Raw genomic sequence first — 21,739 nt, 5'->3', positions numbered from 1 at the left:
TTGACAAATGCCAAGATGGTCACCTTGGGAAACAAGCGGAAAAAAAACAAAACGAATCAACGCCAACAACATAAAAAGAAGCCTACAATAACTGGTATTCCCAGGTGGTCTCCCATCCAGGTACTAACCAGGCCTGACTCTTCTTAGCCTCCAAGATCAGACGAGATTGGGTGCTTTCAGAGTGCTCGGACTCTTTCCCCATCACTAATGGGACGAGGCAGGGGTGCCCTCTGTCTCCCCTAATTTTTATTCTGACACTGGAACCACTTATGTGTCACGTTCGGAATGACCCGAATATTACTGGCATATCCAAACCCTCGGCACACCACAAAATTGCGGCGTACGCTGACGATCTAATTTTTTTCGTCTCCAATCCACACATTTCGCTTCCCAATATACTCGCGGCTCTCCGGCGATACGGCAGCCTATCAAAATATAAAATCAATTGCGCCAAGTCGGCTGTATTGAATATATCGGTCCCGGATGGTGAGGCCAAGAGGCTACGCTCCGCTTTTCCATTCTACTGAGCTGAAAAATCTATACGTTACCTGGGCGTTGACATCGCAGCGGATTTGGCGCAATTGTACCCGCTTAATTTTGTCCCTCTCCTGAATAGACTGAAATCTGATTTGGGAAACTGGCATGCTTTAACACTGACCTGGTTCGGGCGCTGTAATGCATTCAATATGACGGCCCTCCCGCGGATCTTATACTTGTTCCAGACATTACCGATCCGGCTACCCCCAATTTTTTTCAGACAACTGCAGGTGCTGCTCCGGGACTTTATTTGGGCGCGCAAACCGCCCAGAGCCCGTTTGCAATTGCTTGCCAGACCAAAGGACAAGGGGGGTCTGGGTCTCCCAGATCTGAGACAATACAACAGAGCGACTCTGCTAGCGAGAGTCGTTGATTGGCATTGTAATGGCCCACACAAGCAGTGGGTGGAGATGGAGATTGAGGATGGATCCATTCCCCTATTGACCTCCCCGTGGCTCCTGTCCTCCCTACCAAAAGACCTCAGAGATCACCCCGTAGTGGGAGCTACGTTGGCTGTTGTGCGGAGGTTGTTCCGTTGCACACACATTGCTCCCCTGCCGTCACCAATGACTCTGATTATAGGTAATCCAGACTTCCCACCGGGATTTACCAACAAGAAACTGCGACAGTTGACAGTGGTGGGGAAACAGGGTCTGGGAGAGGTGTGGCCCTCGGGAGGGCTCCCGACCACGCAAACTGTCGCCGAGCTTTCTGACCCTCCGCTTGACCTGTTTAATGCTTATCAACTTCGTCACTTTCTTCTGGCCATACAAAGGGCCCCCTACACTCCTAGAGACCTGACGCCCTATGAATCCATCTGTCACAAAATGGAACCTGTGCGACACACCCTCTCCCTCCTGTACAACCAATTAAGTAGTCAGGAGGAGGAGTCGACCCCACCATTTATCCACAAATGGGAGAGGGACTTTGGCATCACATTTACCCCACAACAGATAGGGAAGATCCTGACAATAGTACATAAAGCTTCCATCGCAAACCAATATCAAGAATCAGGATACAAGATAGTCTCACGCTGGTATAGAGTCCCATACCTTCTGAATAAAATGAATAGATCGATTCCGGATGTTTGTTGGAGGTGCAATTCAGATACGGGGACCATGGGACACATTTTCTGGGCATGCCCGGCCTTGAGGAACTTTTGGGTGGAGGTGACCGGGACGATAAAAACTCTCAGAAATGTAGATATCGCAGACAACCCAGCAGCGTGCCTTCTACACTTGACCGGACAGCCTGTTCGAAAATACAAAAAAACCCTCACGATGCAACTCCTGAACGCCACCCGGGCCGGCATTCCCACACTGTGGAGGCAGCCTCAGCCCCCATCCAAGGAGCTGTGGTATTCCAAAGTCAATCATATTCTCCGGATGGAAGATTTGACCGCCACCCTTCACAACACTGAAGAGGCATTTAGTGTTACATGGAGGCCCTGGAGGTATTTTACTGGTACTTGAGACTACATTCGGGAGGTGAGCAGCGCCCCTTTTTAGGCTTTTAGGCTCTTTCAGGGTGATTTGGCTGTAGGCACTCTCTTTGGGCACTCTGAAGCCTCTTGACAAGAGCCAAGATGGTCACCTTGGGAAACAAGCTAAAAAAAACAGGTCAAAGCCAACAACATAAAAAGAAGCCTACGGCATCCAGTATTCCCAGGCGATCTCCCAATCAAGACACTAACCAGACCAGATCCTTCTATGGCACCTGGTCTTCCCAGGCAGTCTCCCATCCAGGTACTAACTAGGCCTGACGCTGCTTAGCCTCTGAAATCAGACGAGATTGGGTGCTTTCAGGTTGATGTGGCCATAAGCGTTCTCTTCAAGACACGCCCAACCCTGTTGACAAACGCCAAGATGGTCGCCTTGAGAAACAAGCAAAAAAAACAGGTCAAAGCCAACAACATAAAAAGAAGCCTATGGGCTTACAGCGGACCTTAAAAGATGGGACCCACTAGCTCTGTCATGGTTCGGACGCTGTAATGTGTTGAAGATGAACGCGATGCCACGACTTCTGTATCTACTACAAGCCTTACCTATCAAAATACCCCAGACTTTATTTCAAGCGGTTCGCTCAATCTTTATCAAGTTCCTCTGGCGCGGAAAACATATGCGTATTGGTAGGGCAATGCTATTGCGACCGAAATTGCGGGGAGGTATTGGCTTCCCGGACCCTGCTCTATATTACACAGCGACGCACATGACACCGGTTGACTGGTGCTGGTGTTCTGCCATATACTGTCCGGCCATGATATAGTGTCCGCGCCGTACTGCGCATGCGCAGTACGGAGCAGACGAAGATTCGCAAAATCTCCGAAGCTGAACGGCGCCTGCGCGGTGAGTGGAGGTGGTAGCCCCACCATCCAAACGGACATAGGGATGTGAATATTAGAGGGCCCCTCGCAGGCGAGCTTTGCTTCCACGCTTCGGGCTTGGCCTCGCTGCGCTCGGCTCTTTTATATTCTTACTCTATGTCCACTTGGATAGTGGGGATAGAACCTGGACTCAGTGCGCAGGCGCCGTTCATGCTCGCCAATTTTCGGAATCTGTGTTGCTGTGTACTGCGCATGCGCAGTACACAGCGGACACTATCCGATGGGGGACCATATGTGATAAGACACCGGCATGGGGAACTGAAGCTATGGGTCAAGCTAGAGCAGGAGATGGCGCGGGTTCCACTGGCTGGTCTGCCTTGGGCGGGGAGGCCATTGGAGCCCTGTGTGACTACTCACCCGTTAACTGGCCCCTCGCTCGCCGAGATGGATAGTTTTTTTCACCTTTCCCACCTGACTAACTTCCCTTCTCCTATGACCCCAATTATTGGACATCCTAGATTCCCTCCGGGCCTGTCTGACCAGGCCTTTACCAGGCAAGCCCCGAAAGGGCTTCTGAGAGCAGCCCTAATTCCTGGACCCACGGGCTTGATTCCCATGGGGACCATACTGCTAGAGCAAGTACCTGTTGCATTGGATAGCTGGAGAGCTAGACGGCTAATCCATTTCCTCGGATCACTACCTAACCATTCGTTCTTCTCTAGACAATTCCACCCCTTCGAGGAACTTTGCCTGGATGATGGCCCAATTCGTGGTTCCCTCTCTAGGTCCTACCAAATCCTGACAGACGCACAATCCTCCACGGATCCACCCTTCCTAGCTAAATGGAAAAGGGACTTACAAACTACATTCTCCAAACCACAGAAGGACAGAATACTCTTTTTCGCCCATAAGTCGTCACTCTGCAGTAAATATCAGGAGATCTCATATAAGCTGATCACACGCTGGTATCGTACACCGGTGGTGTTGGCCAAAATATTCCCCGGTCAATCTGACCGCTGCTGTCACTGTGGGCAACAGGCTGGCACCATTCTCCACATTTTCTGGGAATGCCCTAAATTACAAACATTCTGGCAGCCTGTCCTGAGACTCATCCACAAGTTCACAGATGTTTCCTTAGCCAATGATCCCGCAGCAGTTCTTCTCAATCTAACTCCTATGTCGAGAAAGCGTTATCATAAGTCCTTACTTAAACATCTCCTCAATGCAGCTAGGGCCTGCATCCCAAGTCAGTGGAAAGAGCAATCTGCTCCAATGGTGACCCAGTGGTTCGCAAGGGTAAATGATATTGAACAAATGGAAGACCTGACTGCCACAATGAGGGATAAAATGGAGGAGCATGGGAACAGATGGTTCTACTGGACCCAGTTTCGCTTTTCGGAAGAATACCTCCGCGAGACATAGTAAGCTCATGGTGATCGTTGGAGATCGCTGTTCCAAGCGTTGGACAGCTGATGAGCTGGTGAGCCGAGGGCGTCTCTTGCTCCCTGGGAGGGGACCCCACCCTATCCACTCTACCCACGACACCCCCCTTACCCCTTCTTTTCCTTTTCTGCCATTTCCTTCCCCAATCTTCTCTTTCCTCTTCTCCCTCCTTTCAGTTCTACTATTTCCCTTCTTAACTCAAAAAAGGGAAAAGAAAATGTATTTGTTCCGACCCCATTTGACTACTACACAATACTCTTCCCCTATCTATGGATATCTAAACTCTTCGAGGGTAGCAGGGCTAGTATCAATAATATTTTAAGTGGTAGAGGATCCCAACGAGATGGAGCTTTAATCTCATCTTGATATGACCACAAAGCTGTACACGTGCTATTCTCCTCGGACTTCTTACCATTGGCTCTGATATCCATGCAATATGATCGTTTGTTTGTAACTATTTGTATCACACATTCTGTGAAGTTGCCTTTGCATTGTATGTCGCATACTACTAAATAAAAAATAAATAAATAAAAAAAAAGCCTATGGCACCTGGTATTCCCAGGCGGTCTCCCATCCAGGTACTAACCAGGCCCGACACTGTTTAGCATCCGAGATCAGACGAGATTGGGCGCTTTCAGGGTGATGGGGCCGTAGGTGATCTCTTCGGGCACTCTCAACCCTCTTAACAAACGCCAAGATGGTCACCTTGGGAAACAAGTGAAAAAAAAAACAGGACAAGGCCAACAACATAAAAAGAAGCCTACAGCACCTAGTATTCCCAGGTGGTCTCCAATCCAGGTACTAGCAAAGCCCAACCCTGTTTAGCTTCTGAGATCAGAGGAGATCGGGCGCTTTCAGGGTTATGTGCCCATAGGCAATCTCTTTGGGCATTCTCAACCCTCTTGACAAATGCCAAGATAGTCACCTTGAGATACAAGCGAAAAAAAACAGGTCAATGTCAACAACATAAAAAGAAGAATACGGCACCTGGTATTCCAACGCCATCTCCCATCCAGGTACTAACTAGGCCCAACCCTTCTTAGCCTCAGAGAAGAGAAGAGATAGGGCTCTTTCAGGGTGATGCTGCTGTAAGCGATCTCTTTGGGCACTCTCAACCCTCTTGACAAATGCCAAGATGGTCACCTTGGGAAACAAGCAAAAAAAAAAACGAATCAACGCCAACAACATAAAAAGAAGCCTACAATAACTGGTATTCCCAGGTGGTCTCCCATCCAGGTACTAACCAGGCCCGACTCTTCTTAGCCTCCAAGATCAGACGAGATTGGGTGCTTTCAGAGTGATGTGGCCATAGGCAATCTCTTCAGGCACTCTCAACCCTCTTGAGAAACACCAAGATGGTCACTTTGGGAAACAAGCGAAAAAAAAACAGGTCAACGCCAACAAAATAAAAAGAAGTCTACGACACCTGGTATTCCCAGGCGGTCTTCCATCCAGGTACTAAACAAGGCCCTACTCTTCTTAGCCTCCAACATCAAACGAGATCAGGTGCTTTCAGGGTGATGTGCCCGTAGGCAATCTCTTCAGGCACTTTCAACCCTCTTGACAAACGCCAAGATGGTCACCTTGGGAAACAAGCAAAAAAAATAAAAATAAGTTGGAAGCTAGAGACAATACGGCCCGAGTCCTCAATTTAATCCATGCGGCGCATGTACAGGGAAGGCCCTTGCTTATGTTGTCAACGGACGCGGAGAAGGCCTTTGACAGGGTGGCCTGGCACTTTATGCAGGCCACCCTGGAACATATAGGTCTTGGCCCCAACATGATGATGTCGCTTTACTCCACACAGTCGGCAGCGGTACGGGTGAACGAGTGCTGCTCGGACTCTTTCCCCATCACTAATGGGATGAGGCAGGGGTGCCATCTGTCTCCCCTAATTTTTATTCTGACACTGGAACCACTTATGTGTCACGTTCGGAATGACCCGAATATTACTGGCATATCCAAACCCTCGGCACACCACAAAATTGCGGCATACGCTGATGTTATAATTTTTTCCATCTCCAATCCACACATTTTGCTTCCCAATATACTTGCGTCTCTCCAGTGATACGGCAGCCTATCAAACTATAAAATCAATTGCGCCAAGTCAGCTGTATTGAATATATCGGTCCCGGATGGTGAGGCCAAGAGGCTCCACTCCGCTTTTCCATTCTACTGGGCTGAATATACGTTATCTATACGTTACCTGGGCGTTGACATCGCAGCTGATTTAGCGCAATTGTACCCGCTTAATTTTGTCCCTCTCCTGAATAGACTGAAATCTGATTTGGGAAACTGGCATGCTTTAACACTGACCTGGTTCGGGCGCTGTAATGCATTCAAAATGACGGCCCTCCCGCAGATCTTATACATGTTCCAGACATTACCGATCCGGTTACCCCCAATTTTTTTCAGACAACTGCAGGTGCTGCTCCGGGACTTTATTTGGGCGTGCAAACCGCCCAGAGCCCGTTTGCAATTGCTTGCCAGACCAAAGGACAAGGGGGGTCTGGGTCTCCCAGATCTCAGACAATACTACAGAGTGACTCTGCTAGCGAGAGTCGTTGATTGGCATTGTAATGGCCCACACAAGCAGTGGGTGGAGATGGAGATTGAGGATGGATCCATTCCCCTATTGACCTCCCCGTGGCTCCTGTCCTCCCTACCAAAAGACCTCAGAGGTCACCCCGTAGTGGGAGCTACGTTGGCTGTTGTGCGGAGGTTGTTCCGCTGCACACACATTGCTCCCCTGCCATCACCAATGACTCCGGTTATAGGTAATCCAGACTTCCCACCGGGATTTACCAACAAGAAACCGCGACAGTTGACAGTGGTGGGGAAACAGCGTCTGGGAGAGGTGTGGCCCTCGGGAGGGCTCCCGACCACGCAAACTGTCGCCGAGCTTTCTGACCCTCTGCTTGACTTGTTTAGTGCTTATCAACTTCGTCACTTTCTTCTGGCCATACAAAGGGCCCCCTACACTCCTAGAGACCTGACACCCTATGAATCCATCTGTCACAAAAGGGAACCTGTGCGACACACCCTCTCCCTCCTGTACAACCTATTGAGTAGTCAGGAGGAGGAGTCGACCCCCACCATTTATCCACAAATGGGAGAGGGACTTAGGCATCACATTTACCCCACAACAGATAGGGAAGATCCTGACCTTAGTACATAAAGCTTCCATCGCAAACCAATATCAAGAATAAGGATACAAGATAGTCTCACGCTGGTATAGAGTCCCATACCTTCTGAATAAAATGAATAGATCGATCCCGGATGTTTGTTGGAGGTGCAATTCAGATACGGGGACCATGGGACACATTTTCTGGGCATGCCCGGCCTTGAGGAACTTTTGGGTGGAGGTGACCGGGACGATAAAAAAACTCTCAGAAATGTAGATATCGCAGACAACCCAGCAGCGTGCCTTCTACACTTGACCAAACAGCCTGTTCGAAAATACAAAAAAACCCTCACGATGCAACTCCTGAACGCCGCCCGGGCCTGCATTCCCACACTGTGGAGGCAGCCTCAGCCCCCATCCAAGGTGCTGTGGTATTCCAAAGTCAATCATATTCTCCGGATGGAAGAATTGACCGCCACCCTTCACAACACTGAAGAGGCATTTAGTGTTACATGGAGGCCCTGGAGGTATTTTACTGGTAATTGAGACTACATTCGGGAGGTGAGCAGCGCCCCTGTCCCAGAAAAAGACTGAACATCTAACGTTTACCTACGTAGGCCATGTCTGCCCTGGGTGGCATTCCCCCCCCCCCTCCCTTTTTGTCTTTATTTTTCCTTTTTTTCCCCGCAGCCATCCCCCCCCCCTCCTCTCTCTCCGTCTTTGCACTCTTTTCTTCCCCCGTCCTCCCTTTTGACTATGCCTTGTCTCCTTACTAGCCTTTGGGACCCAGAAGAACCCCAGGGTTCTGGACACGACCGGCTCATATTTTACTCTGGTTCACATAGGTCATGATAAGCTGGCTCGCGGTGGTCCCAGTTGTTCTCCATGATTACATTTGTCCGAACGGAGCTGCATTAGTTATACTGTACTACATGTCTCTCTTTTCTGCATGAAACTCTAGGACTCCCCTCTGAGAACCCAGAGTTATTTGGCTGCCTATTTTTTGTTACCATGTAATTGTGACCCTGGGTCATGCTGTATAGTTGACTGTTATATTTATGTTGTTCTACTTATACTTAATAAAAGAATAAAACAAAAAATAAGTCAATGCCAACAACTTAAAAAAAAGCCTATGGCATCGAGAAATCCCAGGCGGTCTCCCATCCAGGTACTAACCAGGTCCCAACCCTGCTTAGCCTTTAAGATCAAATGAGATTTGGCTCTTTCAGGCTGATGCAGCCATAGTAGATTTTTTCAGGCATGCTCAACCCTCTTGACAAACGCCAAGATGGTCACCTTGGGAAACAAACAAAAAAAACAAGTCAAGGCCAACAACATAGAAAGAAGCCTACCGCACCGAGTATTTCCAGGCGGTCTCCCATCCAGGTATTAACAAGGCACGACCCTTTCTAGCCTCTGAGATCAGCGGAGATTGGGCGCTTTCAGGGTGATGTGCCCATAGGCAATCTCTTTGGGCACTCTCATCCCTCTTGAAAAATGCCAAGATAGTCACCCTGGGAAACAAGCGAAAAAAAACAGGTCAACGCCAACAACATAAAAAGAAGAATACGGCACCTGGTATTCCAAGGCCGTCTCCCATTCAAGTACTAACTAGGCCCAACCCTCTTAGCCTCTGAGATCAGAAGAGATAGGGTGCTTTCAGGGTGATGCGGCTGTAAGCGATCTCTTTAGGCACTCTCAACCCTCTTGACAAATGCCAAGATGATCACTTTGGGAAACAAGCGAAAAAAACAGGTCAACACCAACAACATAAAAATAAGCCTGTGGCATCTGGAAAACCCAGGCGGTCTCCCATCCAGGTACAAACCAGGCCCAACCCTGCTTAGCCTCTGAGACCAAACGAGATTGGGCGCTTTCAGGGTGTTGTGCTCCTAGGCAATTTCTTTGTGCACTCTCAACCCTCTTGACACATGCCAAGATGGTCACCTTGGGAAACAAGGGGAAAAAAACAGGTCAACGCCGACAACACAATGAGAAGCCTACGGCACCTGGTATTCCCAAGCTGTCTCCCATCCAGGTACTAACCAGGCCCATCGCTGCTTAGCCTCTGAGATCAGATGAGATTGGGCTCTTTCAGGGTGATTTGGCCGTAGGCACTCTCTTTGGGCACTCTGAAGCCTCTTGACAAAGGCCAAGATGGTCACCTTGGGAAGCAAGCTAAAAAAAACAGGTCAAAGCCAACAACATAAAAATAAGCCAAGAAGAAAACATATGCGTATTGGTAGGGCAATGCTATTGTGACCGAAATTGCGGGGAGGTATTGGCTTCCCGGACCCTGCTCTATATTACACAGCGACGCACATGAAACCGGTGGTTGACTGGTGCCGGTGTTCTGCCATATACTGTCCGGCCATGATATAGTGTCTGCGCCGTACTGCGCATGCGCAGTACGGAGCAGACGAAGCTTCGGAAAATCTCTGAAGCTGAACGGCACCTGCGCGGTGAGTGGAGGTGGTAGCCCCACCATCCAAACGGACATAGGGTTGTGAATATTAGAGGGCCCCTCGCAGGCGAGCTTTGCTCGCCACGCTTCAGGCTCAGCCTCGCTGCGCTCGGCTCTTTTATATTCTTACTCTATGTCCACTTGGATAGTAGGGATAGAACCTGGACTCAGTGCGCAGGCGCCGTTCATGCTCGGCAATTTTCAGAATCTGTGTTGCTGTGTACTGCACATGCGCAGTACACAGCGGACACTATGCGATGGGGGACCATATGTGATAAGACACCGGCATGGGGAACTGAAGCTATGGGTCAAGCTAGAGCAGGAGATGGCGTGGGTTCCACTGGCTGGTCTGCCTTGGGCGGGGAGGCCATTGGAGCCCTGTGTGACTACTCACCCGTTAATTGGCCCCTCGCTCGCCGAGATGGATAGTTTTTTTCACCTTTCCCACCTGACTAACTTCCCTTCTCCTATGACCCCAATTATTGGACATCCTAGATTACCTCCGGGCCTGTCTGACCAGGCCTTTACCAGGCAAGCCCCGAAAGGGCTTCTGAGAGCAGCCCTATTTCTTGGACCCACGGGCTTGATTCCCATGGGGACCATACTGCTAGAGCAAGTACCTGTTGCAATGGATAGCTGGAGAGCTAGACAGCTAATCCATTTCCTCGGATCACTACCTAACCATTCGTTCTTCTCTAGACAATTCCACCCCTTCGAGGAACTTTGCCTGGATGATGGCCCAATTCGTGGTTCCCTCTCTAGGTCCTACCAAATCCTGACAGACGCACAATCCTCCACGGATCCACCCTTCCTAGCTAAATGGAAAAGGGACTTACAAACTACATTCTCCAAACCACAGAAGGACAGAATACTCTTTTTCGCCCATAAGTCGTCACTCTGCAGTAAATATCAGGAGATCTCATATAAGCTGATCACACGCTGGTATCGTACACCGGTGGTGTTGGCCAAAATATTCCCAGGTCAATCTGACCGCTGCTGTCACTGTGAGCAACAGGCTGGCACCATTCTCCACATTTTTTGGGAATGCCCTAAATTACAAACATTCTGGCAGCCTGTCCTGAGACTCATCCACAAGTTCACAGACATTTCCTTAGCCAATGATCCCGCAGCAGTTCTTCTCAATCTAACTCCTATGTCGAGAAAGCGTTATCATAAGTCCTTACTTAAACATCTCCTCAATGCTAGCTGGGCCTGCATCCCAAGTCAGTGGAAAGAGCAATCTGCTCCAATGGTGACCCAGTGGTTCGCAAGGGTAAATGATATTGAACGAATGGAAGACCTGACTGCCACAATGAGGGATAAAACGGAGGAGCATGGGAACAGATGGTTCTACTGGACCCAGTTTCGCTTTTCGGAAGAATACCTCCGCGAGACATAGTAAGCTCATGGTGATCGTTGGAAATCGCTGTTCCAAACGTTGGACAGCTGATGAGCTGGTGAGCCGAGGGCGTCTCTTGCTCCCTGGGAGGGGACCCCACCCTATCCACTCTACCCACGACACCCCCTTACCCCTTCTTTTCCTTTTCTGCCATTTCCTTCCCCAATCTTCTCTTTCCCCTTCTCCCTCCTTTCAGTTCTACTATTTCCCTTCTTAACTCAAAAAAGGAAAAGAAAATGTATTTGTTCCGACCCCATTTGACTACTACACAATACTCTTCCCCTATCTATGGATATCTAAACTCTTCGAGGGTAGCAGGGCTAGTATCAATAATATTTTAAGTGGTAGAGGATCCCAACGAGATGGAGCTTTAATCTCATCTTCATATGACCGCAAAGCTGCACACTTGCTATTCTCCTCGAACTTCTTACCATTGGCTCTGATATCCATGCAATATGATCGTTTGTTTGTAACTATTTGTATCACACATTCTGTGAAGTTGCCTTTGCATTGTATGTCGCATACTACTAAATAAAAAAAATAAAAAAAAAAGCCTATGGCACCTGGTATTCCCAGGCGGTCTCCCATCCAGGTACTAACCAGGCCCGACACTGTTTAGCATCCAAGATCAGACGAGATTGGGTGCTTTCAGGGTGATGGGGCCATAGGTGATCTCTTCGGGCACTCTCAACCCTCTTGACATACGCCAAGATGGTCACCTTGGGAAACAAGTGAAAAAAAAAAACAGGTCAATGTCAACAACATAAAAAGAAGAATACGGCACCTGGTATTCCAACGCCATCTCCCATCCAGGTACTAACTAGGCCCAACCCTTCTTAGCCTCAGAGAAGAGAAGAGATAGGGCTCTTTCAGGGTGATGCTGCTGTAAGCGATCTCTTTGGGCACTCTCAACCCTCTTGACAAATGCCAAGATGGTCACCTTGGGAAACAAGCAAAAAAAAAAAACGAATCAACGCCAACAACATAAAAAGAAGCCTACAGGTACTAACCAGGCCCGACTCGTCTTAGCCTCCAAGATCAGACGAGATTGGGTGCTTTCAGAGTGATGTGGCCATAGGCAATCTCTTCAGGCACTCTCAACCCGCTTTACTCCACGCCTCCGGCAGCGGTACGAGTGAACGAGTGGTGCTCGGACTCTTTCCCCATAACTAATGGGACGAGGCAGGGGTGCCCTCTGTCTCCCCTCATTTTTATTCTGACACTGGAACCACTTATGTGTCACGTTCGGAATGACCCGAATATTACTGGCATATCCAAACCCTCGGCACACCACACCACAAAATTGCGGCGTACGCTGACGATCTAATTTTTTCCGTCTCCAATCCACACATTTTGCTTCCCAATATACTTGCGTCTCTACAGCGATACGGCAGCCTATCAAACTATAAAATCAATTGCGCCAAGTCAGCTGTATCGAATATATCTGTCCCGGATGGTGAGGCCAAGAGGCTCCGCTCCTCTTAATTTTGTCCCTCTCCTGGATAGACTGAAATCTGATTTGGGAAACTGGCATGCTTTAACACTGACCTGGTTCGGTAATGCATTCAAAATGACGGCCCTCCCGCGGATCTTATACATGTTCCAGACATTACCGATCTGGTTACCCCCAATTTTTTTCAGACAACTCAGGTGCTGCTCCGGGACTTTATTTGGGCGCGCAAACCGCCCAGAGCCCGTTTGCAATTGCTTGGCAAACCAAAGGACAAGGGGGGTCTGGGTCTCCCAGATCTCAGACAATACTACAGAGTGACTCTGCTAGCGAGAGTCGTTGATTGGCATTGTAATGGCCCACACAAGCAGTGGGTGGAGATGGAGATTGAGGATGGATCTATTCCCCTATTGACCTCCCCGTGGCTCCTGTCCTCCCTACCAAAAGACCTCAGAGGTCACCCCGTAGTAGGAGCTACGTTGGCTGTTGTGCGGAGGTTGTTCCGCTGCACACACATTGCTCCCCTGCCATCACCAATGACTCCGGTTATAGGTTATCCAGACTTCCCACCGGGATTTACCAGCAAGAAACTGCGACAGTTGACAGTGGTGGGGAAACAGCGTCTGGGAGAGGTGTGGCCCTCGGGAGGGCTCCCGACCACGCAAACTGTCGCCGAGCTTTCTGACCATCCGCTTGACTTGTTTAGTGCTTATCAACTTCGTCACTTTCTTCTGGCCATACAAAGGGCCCCCTACACTCCTAGAGACCTGACACCCTATGAATCCATCTGTCACAAAAGGGAACCTGTGCGACACACCCTCTCCCTCCTGTACAACCTATTGAGTAGTCAGGAGGAGGAGTCGACCCCCACCATTTATCCACAAATGGGACAGGGACTTAGGCATCACATTTACCCCACAACAGATAGGGATGATCCTGACCTTAGTACATAAAGCTTCCATCGCAAACCAATATCAAGAATCAGGATACAAGATAGTCTCACGCTGGTATAGAGTCCCATACCTTCTGAATAAAATGGATAGATCGATCCCGGATGTTTGTTGGAGGTGAAATTCAGATACGGGGACCATGGGACACCTTTTCTGGGCATGCCCGGCCTTGAGGAACTTTTGGGTTCCCAGCAGCGTGCCTTCTACACTTGACCGAACAGCCTGTTCGAAAATACAAAAAAACCCTCACGATGCAACTCCTGAATGCTGCCCAGGCCTGCATTCCCGCACTGTGGAGGCAGCCTCAGCCCCCATCCAAGGTGCTGTGGTATTCCAAAGTCAATCATATTCTCCGGATGGAAGAATTGACCGCCACCCTTCACAACACTGAAGAGGCATTTAGTGTTACATGGAGGCCCTGGAGGTATTTTACTGGTACTCGAGACTACGTTCGGGAGGTGAGCAGTGCCTCTGTCCCAGAAAATGACTGAACATCTAACGTTTACCTACGTAGGCCATGTCTGCCCTGGGTGGCATTCCCCCCCTCCCTTTTTGTCTTTATTTTTCTTTTTTTTCCCGCCGCCATCCCCCCAACTCCTCTCTCTCTGTCTTTGCACTCTCTTCTTCCCCCGTCCTCCCTTTTGACTATGCCTTGTCTCCTTACTAGCCTTCGGGACCCAGAAGAACCCCAGGGTTCTGGACATGACCGGCTCAAATTTTACTCTGGTTCACGTAGGTCATGATAAGCTGGCTCGCTGTGGTCCCAGTTGTTCTCCATGATTACATTTGTCTGAACGGAGCTGCACTACTCCGTTACTCAGTAGTTCTGTACTACATGTCGGAGGTGGGGTTTCTCTCTTTTCTGCATGAAACCGTAGGACTCCCCTCTGAGAACCCAGAGTTATTTGGCTGCCTATGTTTTGTTACCATGTAATTGTGACCCTGGGTCATGCTGTATGGTTGACTGTTATATTTATGTTCTACTTAATAAAAGAATAATAAAATTAAAAAAAATAAGTCAATGCCAACAACTTAAAACTAAAGCCTATGGCATCGAGAAATCCCAGGCGGTCTCCCATCCAGGTTCTAACCAGGTCCCAACCCTGCTTAGCCTCTGAGATCAAATGCACGCTCAACCCTCTTGACAAACGCCAAGATGGTCACCTTGGGAAACAAACAAAAAAAACAAGTCAACAACATAAAAAGAAGCCTGCAGCATTTGGAAAACCCAGGCGATCTCCCATCCAGGTACAAACCAGGCCCAAATTAAAACAAAAAAGTGTGGCGCTTAGGTGGCAACAAACCACATGAACCAGTAAGGCACTAATTCAAGCAAAGAAAATTACATACACTTCAAAAAAAAGAAATTATGTGTAAATTCCGTTGTATATTAAGAGATTTTACTCCCAGGTGGAAGAGTGCATGAACCTCATGCACACAAAAGGTTAAGGTAAATAAAATTAATTTAACATATACAGTCCATCAAGTGAACGTCTAACAGTCCTTGAAATGTGTAATATCAATCACAATTCCAAACTTGAGGTGACGTGAAAAAAGGTGAAATTCAACTTCTGATGTGTAGAATACCACCACCACCGTGATAAAGAAGGGGAGAGGAGGCTTACCAAATGACGTGGACTCAGAGGAAGGCTTACACCTCTCGAGTCATATGGGCCTGTAGGTTAGCAAACCAGATAATCATACATCTAGTATGTAATCTCCCGCAAGTCTTCAGGTCATGAAATCATCTGTAGCGATCCTCCTATAGTGCTCATCCCACGAAAATAGGGGGCTCAGGTATCAAAGACCATGGAAGTAGAAAACTAGCATAGCGTGATACCGTTTTAACATCCAATTTATTAAAAAATAATAATAAAATTACACTCACATTTGGTTCAATCGTAATAACATAGTCAGAAAGTAGCGATGTCTGTAAGGGGGTCCACCCAAACCAGGCCCAGGCCCAGGGTCCTCTACAAACCAGGCCCAACCCTGCTTAGCCTCTGAGACCAAACGAGATTGGGCGCTTTCAGGGTGTTGTGCCTGTAGGCAATTTCTTTGTGCACTCTCAACCCTCTTGACAAATGCCAAGATGTTCACCTTGGGAAACAAGGGAAAAAAAACAGGCCAAAGCCAACAACATAAAAAGAATCCTACGGCATCCAGTATTCCCAGGAGATCTCCCAATCAAGACACTAACCAGGCCAGATCCTTCTATGTCACCTGGTCTTCCCAGGCAGTCTCCCATCCAGGTACTAACCAGGCCTGACGCTGCTAAGCCTCTGAAATCAGACGAGATCGGGTGCTTTCAGGGTGATGTGGCCGTAAGCGTTCTCTTCAAGACACGCCCAACCCTCTTGACAAACGCCAAGATGGTCGCCTTGAGAAACAAGCGAAATAAACAGTTCAAACCCAACAACAGAAAAAGAAGCCTATGGCACCTGGTATTCCCAGGCGGTCTCCCATCCAGGTACTAACCAGGCCCGACACTGTTTAGCCTCTGAGATCAGATGAGATTGGGCGCTTTCAGGGTGATGGGGCCGTATGTGATCTCTTTGGGCACTCTCAACCCTCTTGTTAAACGCCAAGATGGTCACCTTGGTAAACAAGCGAAAATAAACAGGTAAACGCCAACAACATAAAAAGAAGCCTACAGCACCTGGTATTCACAGATGGTCTCCCATACAGGTATTAACCAGGCCGTACACTGCTAGGCCTCCGAGATCAGATGAGATTGTGCGCTTTCATTCAGGGTGATGTGGCCATAGGTGTTCTATTTAGACACTCTCAACCCTCTTGACAAATACCAAGATGGTTATCTTGGCAAACAAGTGAAAAAAATAGGTCAACGCCAACAACATAGACCCTGGCGAGACCGCCAGGGTCTATGTTGTTGGTGTTGACCTATTTTTTTTATTGACCCATCTGACCCAGACCCTGCTTAGCCTCTGAGATCGGGCACTTTCAGGGTGATGTGACCTCAGGCAAACGCTTTAGGACATACTCAAAACTCTTGACTGATGCTAAAATGGTCACCTTGGGAAACAAGCGAAAGAAAAACAGGTCAAAGCCAACAATATAAAAAGATTCCTACGGCACCTTTAATTAGGTACTATCCAGGCCGGACCCTGCTTAGCCTCTGAGATCAGATGAGAATGGGCGCATTCAGGGGGATGTGGCCGTAGGAGATTTCTTTGGGCTCTCTCAGCCCTCTTGACAAATGCCAAGATGATCACCTTGGGAAACAAGCGGAAAAAAAAAAAACATGTCAACGCCAACAACATAAAAAGAATCCTACGGCACCTGGTATTCCCAGTTGGTCTCCCATCCAGTTACTAATCAGGCCCGACAATGCTTAGCCTCTGAGATCAGACAAGATCAGGCACTTTCAAGGTGATGGGGCCATAGGCGATCTCTTCAGGCACTCTCAACCATCTTGACAAATGCCAACATGGTCATCTTGGGAAACAAGCGAAAAAAACCAAGTCATTGCCAACATTGGAGGCTAAGCAGGGTTGGGCAATCAGTTTCCTTGCCTGAAATAGGCATCTCAGAACTGCCATCTGGCTACTTCCCGGGTTTCCAACTCCTTCAACTAATCCCAGGAGACAATACCTCGCCTCCATCCTGGTGGAGGTTCCAAACACCCGATCAATGGTTCCTGTCACCTCTGTCCAGTAGCCGATCAACTTCGGGCATCTCCAAAACATGTGCATCATGTCTCCCCCCATGTTCCCGCACTGGGGGCAACTTGCGTCCGGCCGTTCAGCCAAACTGAAAAAGTTTACGAGGAGCATAATAGGTTCTATATAATAAGAACAGATGTGACATCCTCTGTGAGGTGACCCACAATTCACCACAGGCAGGATTCCTGTGGCCAATTATAGCTCAGGGGGGTTAGTACACACCGCACACTATATAAGGCCGCCAGCGCGGCGGCCTTGTATAGTGTGTTGCGGTGGTCAGGGAAAGAGGACGATAGGCAGGGACAGTGTCTTTACTGCTTGGGAACCTAGCACTGTTACAGTGGGTGTTATGTGCCTCCTGCACAGTACACACCTGAAGCTACCCTTTATTACTGCTGTTCAATTTCTGCAATACATGCATCTGCAGTGCAGAAGTTAGAGTGGGTGTTGTGTGCCTCCTGCACGGTATACACCTTATTGCTGGTGTTCTGTTTCTGTAATACAGGAACCTAGCACTGTTACAGTGCTAGGGTGTACAGAGAAGCTGGTATATATAGAAGACTACAGCATACAGAAGAAAGGCTAGTGAATACAGAATACAGACTCGTGTATGTAGATAGGCTTGAGTATACAGAGATGCTAGAGTAAACAGTGAGGCTGGGGTACACAGAGAGGCTAGTTTAAAGAGAAGCTAGTATATACAAAGAGGGTTAGTGTATATAGAGAGGTTAGTATATAGAGAGAGTCGAGTGTATACAGAAAGGACAGTGCATATAGAGAAGCTAGTGTATACAGAAGACAGGCTTGGGTAAACATCAAAGCTGACATTCTATACAGAAGACTGGGTAGTGTATACAGAGAGTCTAGTGGGTACAGAAGAAAGGCTGGTGTATTCTAGCTAGTTTTTACAGTCTAGTGTATACAGAAGACAGGCTGTGGTATACAGAGAGTTTAGTGTATTCAGAGAGTCTAGTGTATACAGTCGGCGATTGTATACATAAGACTGGCTAGTTTGCACAGTGTTTACAGAGATGCAAGGGTGTACAGAGAACCTGGTATATATAGAAGACTACAGCATACAGAAGAAAGGCTAGTGAATACAGAATACAGACTCGTGTATGTAGATAGGCTTGAGTATACAGAGATGCTAGAGTAAACAGTGAGGCTGGGGTACACAGAGAGGCTAGTTTAAAGAGAAGCTAGTATATACAAAGATGTTAGTGTATATAGAGAGTTTAGTGTATAGAGAGAGTCGAGTGTATACAGATAGGACAGAGCATATAGAGAGACTAGTGTATACAGAAGACAGGCTTGGGTATACATCCAAGCTGACAGTGTATACAGAAGACTGGGTAGTGTATACAGAGATTCTAGTGGGTACAGAAGACAGGCTGGTGTATTCTAGCTAGTTTTTACATTCTAGTGTATACAGAAGACAGGCTGTGGTATACAGAGGGTTTAGTGTATTACAGAGATGCAAGGGTGTACAGAGAAGCTAGTATATACAGAAGACTACAGAATACAGAAGAAAGGCTAGTGAATACAAAATAAAGGCTGGGTTCTACGGAGTGGCTAGTGTATGCAGAACACTATCTAGGGTATATAGAGAGGCTAGATTATACAGAGAGGCTAGTGTATAGAGTGAAGCTATTGTATATAGAAGCCTAGTTAGTGTATACAGAGAAGCTAGTGTGTACAATAAAGAGAGACAAGTTTTTACAGAAGACAGTTTGGGGTATACAGAGATGCTAGTTTATACAGAGAGACTAATGTATACAGAAGACAGGCTAGGGCATACAGAAGACAGAAGACGGGCTAGTGTATTCAGAACATAGGCTAGTGTATATCGAAGACAGGCTATTGCAAACATGCTGGTGTATATAGAGAGGCTATAGAGAGGCTAGTGAATTTAGAGGGTAGGCTAAGTGATAACAGAAGACAATCTGGGCTATACAGAGACATTTCATCATTTCATCTAGCGCACATCTCTAATGGAGTTTGTCTCATTGCCATGTTATGCCTTTTCATTCTTATGCTAAAAATAGATTATACTCACTACACGATTTTAATCATCCACATCAAGCATGCAATAAAACTATCATACATATAAATAAACCATGTACTCTTTTGCTCTATTTTGAATATTTGTAATTCTCCACATCAACTGTCACATTGAGTATGTGACAGTCCTGACACACCATCCTGACTTATTTTTCTTTATTTCTTATTAGAAATAGAGAGTACTATCTCAAAATCCGGTTAAATCTATTCACTTCGATTTCTACCGCTAATTGTACCGTAATGCAAAATGTTCACAAAACCATCTATTTGCTACCAGAGATGCTGCACATACTAAGAGTAATGTAACTATCGCTCGCTAACGATGTAAACAGTTTTATTGCTTTTCTGACATTAACCGAGTATCTCTGACATTAACTGAGTATCTCTCTGCACTATGATCTTAATAATAATAATAATAATAATAATAGGATTGTGTAATGCAAAGATCAACTAGTCTAATATAAGCTTTCTCATTGGTACCGGCATATCCTTTAAATTTAGACTAACGCAACTATTCTCGGCCATTTTCAAGCTAAGCTTTCAATCTCTTACCTTTGAACAGCGATACTTCCTCCCTACAATATTAAGCCTAATGTCCTATTGGTCGTCTATATTATACAACTCTCTGAAAAGCCTATATGTAGAGAATAAAACTAGTCTTACATCTTAATAAAACAGTTTTATTGCTCAACCAGTATCAGCTGGTTAGTGTAGTTAGTGTACAAATAAACGTTTCCACTGTACTATCTCTAAATCATTGTAAACCTAACCATAGTTATAATGTCTACAGCTAATTTTACGTTAAAGCAAAATTCACACAAAACCATCTTTTTAAAACCTTTACACATTAAGAGTAATGCAACCATCGCTCGCTACCTCTATGCAATAGGATTCTCTTTCCAGTGGAAACGGAAAACAGTCAGTGTAAGCCGTCTTCGTGCGTAACAAAATTAATGGAACGATTTACACGTTGGAATTTGCAAGCTACGTCAATTTACTCTTAAATAATGTACCTTTGAAACTATCCCTTGACTTTGCAACTATCCCTAGATCCCTTTTGTGTAAACACTATATCTCGACCTATATATACTGCCTCAATATTTTCCTAATTTGTTTTGCTATACTTATTATTATTATTTTTATAGAGATTACTATCTCTAAATCATTGTAATAAGTTTTAATGTCTACAGCTAATTTTACGTTAAAGCAAAAGTCACACAAAACCATCTTTTTAAAACCTTTACACATTAAGAGTAATGCAACCATCGCTCGCTACCTCTATGCAATAGGATTCTCTTTCCAGTGGAAACGGAAAACAGTCAGTGTAAGCCGTCTTCGTGCGTAACAAAATTAATGGAACGATTTACACGTTGGAATTTGCAAGCTACGTCAATTTACTCTTAAATAATGTACCTTTGCAACTATCCCTTGACTTTGCAACTATCCCTTGATCACTTTTGTGTATTCACTATATCTCGACCTATATATACTGCCTCAATATTTTCCTAATTTCTTTTGCTATACTTATTATTATTATTTTATAGAGATTACTATCTCTAAAACATTGTAATAAGTTATAATGTCTACAGCTAATTTTACGTTAAAGCAAAAGTCACACAAAACCATCTTTTTAAAACCTTTTACACACTGCACATTAAGAGTAAACCAACCATCTCTCGCTACCTCTATGCAATAGGATTCTCTTTCTGACTCTATTTTGTGTATTACTTCTTCTCTACATTAACTGTCACACTGATAACCATTTGTAACATATAACACTTGCAACACATTTTTTAACAGCAGCAAAATGTGAGAAAAGCATTGGGCCGGTTTACTTGATTGAGAAGTGGTTGCAGTAGCAAAGCATAGCAATACAGTTTGATTACATTAATAACACATAATGCAACTATTTTACATTCACCTCATGCATACATCCTAATGTAAGCTGTCTATCACTATTAATGTTCATGGTTACTGATACATTATGCCGATAACCAGTGGAAACGGAAAACAGTCAGTGCAAGCCGTCTTCGTGCGTAACAAAATGAATGGAACGATTTACACGTTGGAATTTTAAAGCTAAGTCAATTTACTCTTAAATACCCTTTAGCTGCTTAGCTCACACTTTGCTGTATGTAGCCGCGTTTACATGTAAGTAACCAGTGGGGATTGACATTTCATGTAATGCAATTTGTCTCTTTGCCATGTCATACTTTGCCATTTATTATACTTTCTCATCCGATAGAAACCTAGTCGTTGCTGATATTTCATGATTACAGCAATCATCTCATCTAATTGCTAT

At 46.4% G+C, this 21,739-nt stretch overlaps 7 pseudogenes; all 7 read right to left on the bottom strand.

Annotated features, from left to right (window-relative positions):
• Window positions 1-4,840: 4,840 nt before the first annotated feature.
• On the bottom strand, window positions 4,841-4,959 carry LOC143932273 (5S ribosomal RNA; annotated as a pseudogene).
• A 101-nt stretch (window positions 4,960-5,060) lies between these two features.
• LOC143931601 (5S ribosomal RNA) lies at window positions 5,061-5,179 on the bottom strand (annotated as a pseudogene).
• Window positions 5,180-5,498: 319 nt separating this feature from the next.
• On the bottom strand, window positions 5,499-5,617 carry LOC143931869 (5S ribosomal RNA; annotated as a pseudogene).
• Window positions 5,618-9,424: 3,807 nt separating this feature from the next.
• Window positions 9,425-9,543, bottom strand: LOC143931058 (5S ribosomal RNA; annotated as a pseudogene).
• A 2,298-nt stretch (window positions 9,544-11,841) lies between these two features.
• LOC143932274 (5S ribosomal RNA) lies at window positions 11,842-11,960 on the bottom strand (annotated as a pseudogene).
• Window positions 11,961-16,119: 4,159 nt separating this feature from the next.
• Window positions 16,120-16,238, bottom strand: LOC143931300 (5S ribosomal RNA; annotated as a pseudogene).
• A 743-nt stretch (window positions 16,239-16,981) lies between these two features.
• LOC143931626 (5S ribosomal RNA) lies at window positions 16,982-17,100 on the bottom strand (annotated as a pseudogene).
• Window positions 17,101-21,739: the final 4,639 nt, after the last annotated feature.

Source organism: Lithobates pipiens, unplaced genomic scaffold (genome assembly GCF_037356315.1).
Source record: "Lithobates pipiens isolate NorthernLeopardFrog02 unplaced genomic scaffold, aLitPip1_a1.2 Scaffold_25, whole genome shotgun sequence".
NCBI classification, from domain to species: domain Eukaryota; kingdom Metazoa; phylum Chordata; class Amphibia; order Anura; family Ranidae; genus Lithobates; species Lithobates pipiens.
The sequence above is the reverse complement of the archived record's forward strand: the minus strand, read 5'-3'. Positions and strand labels throughout refer to the sequence as shown.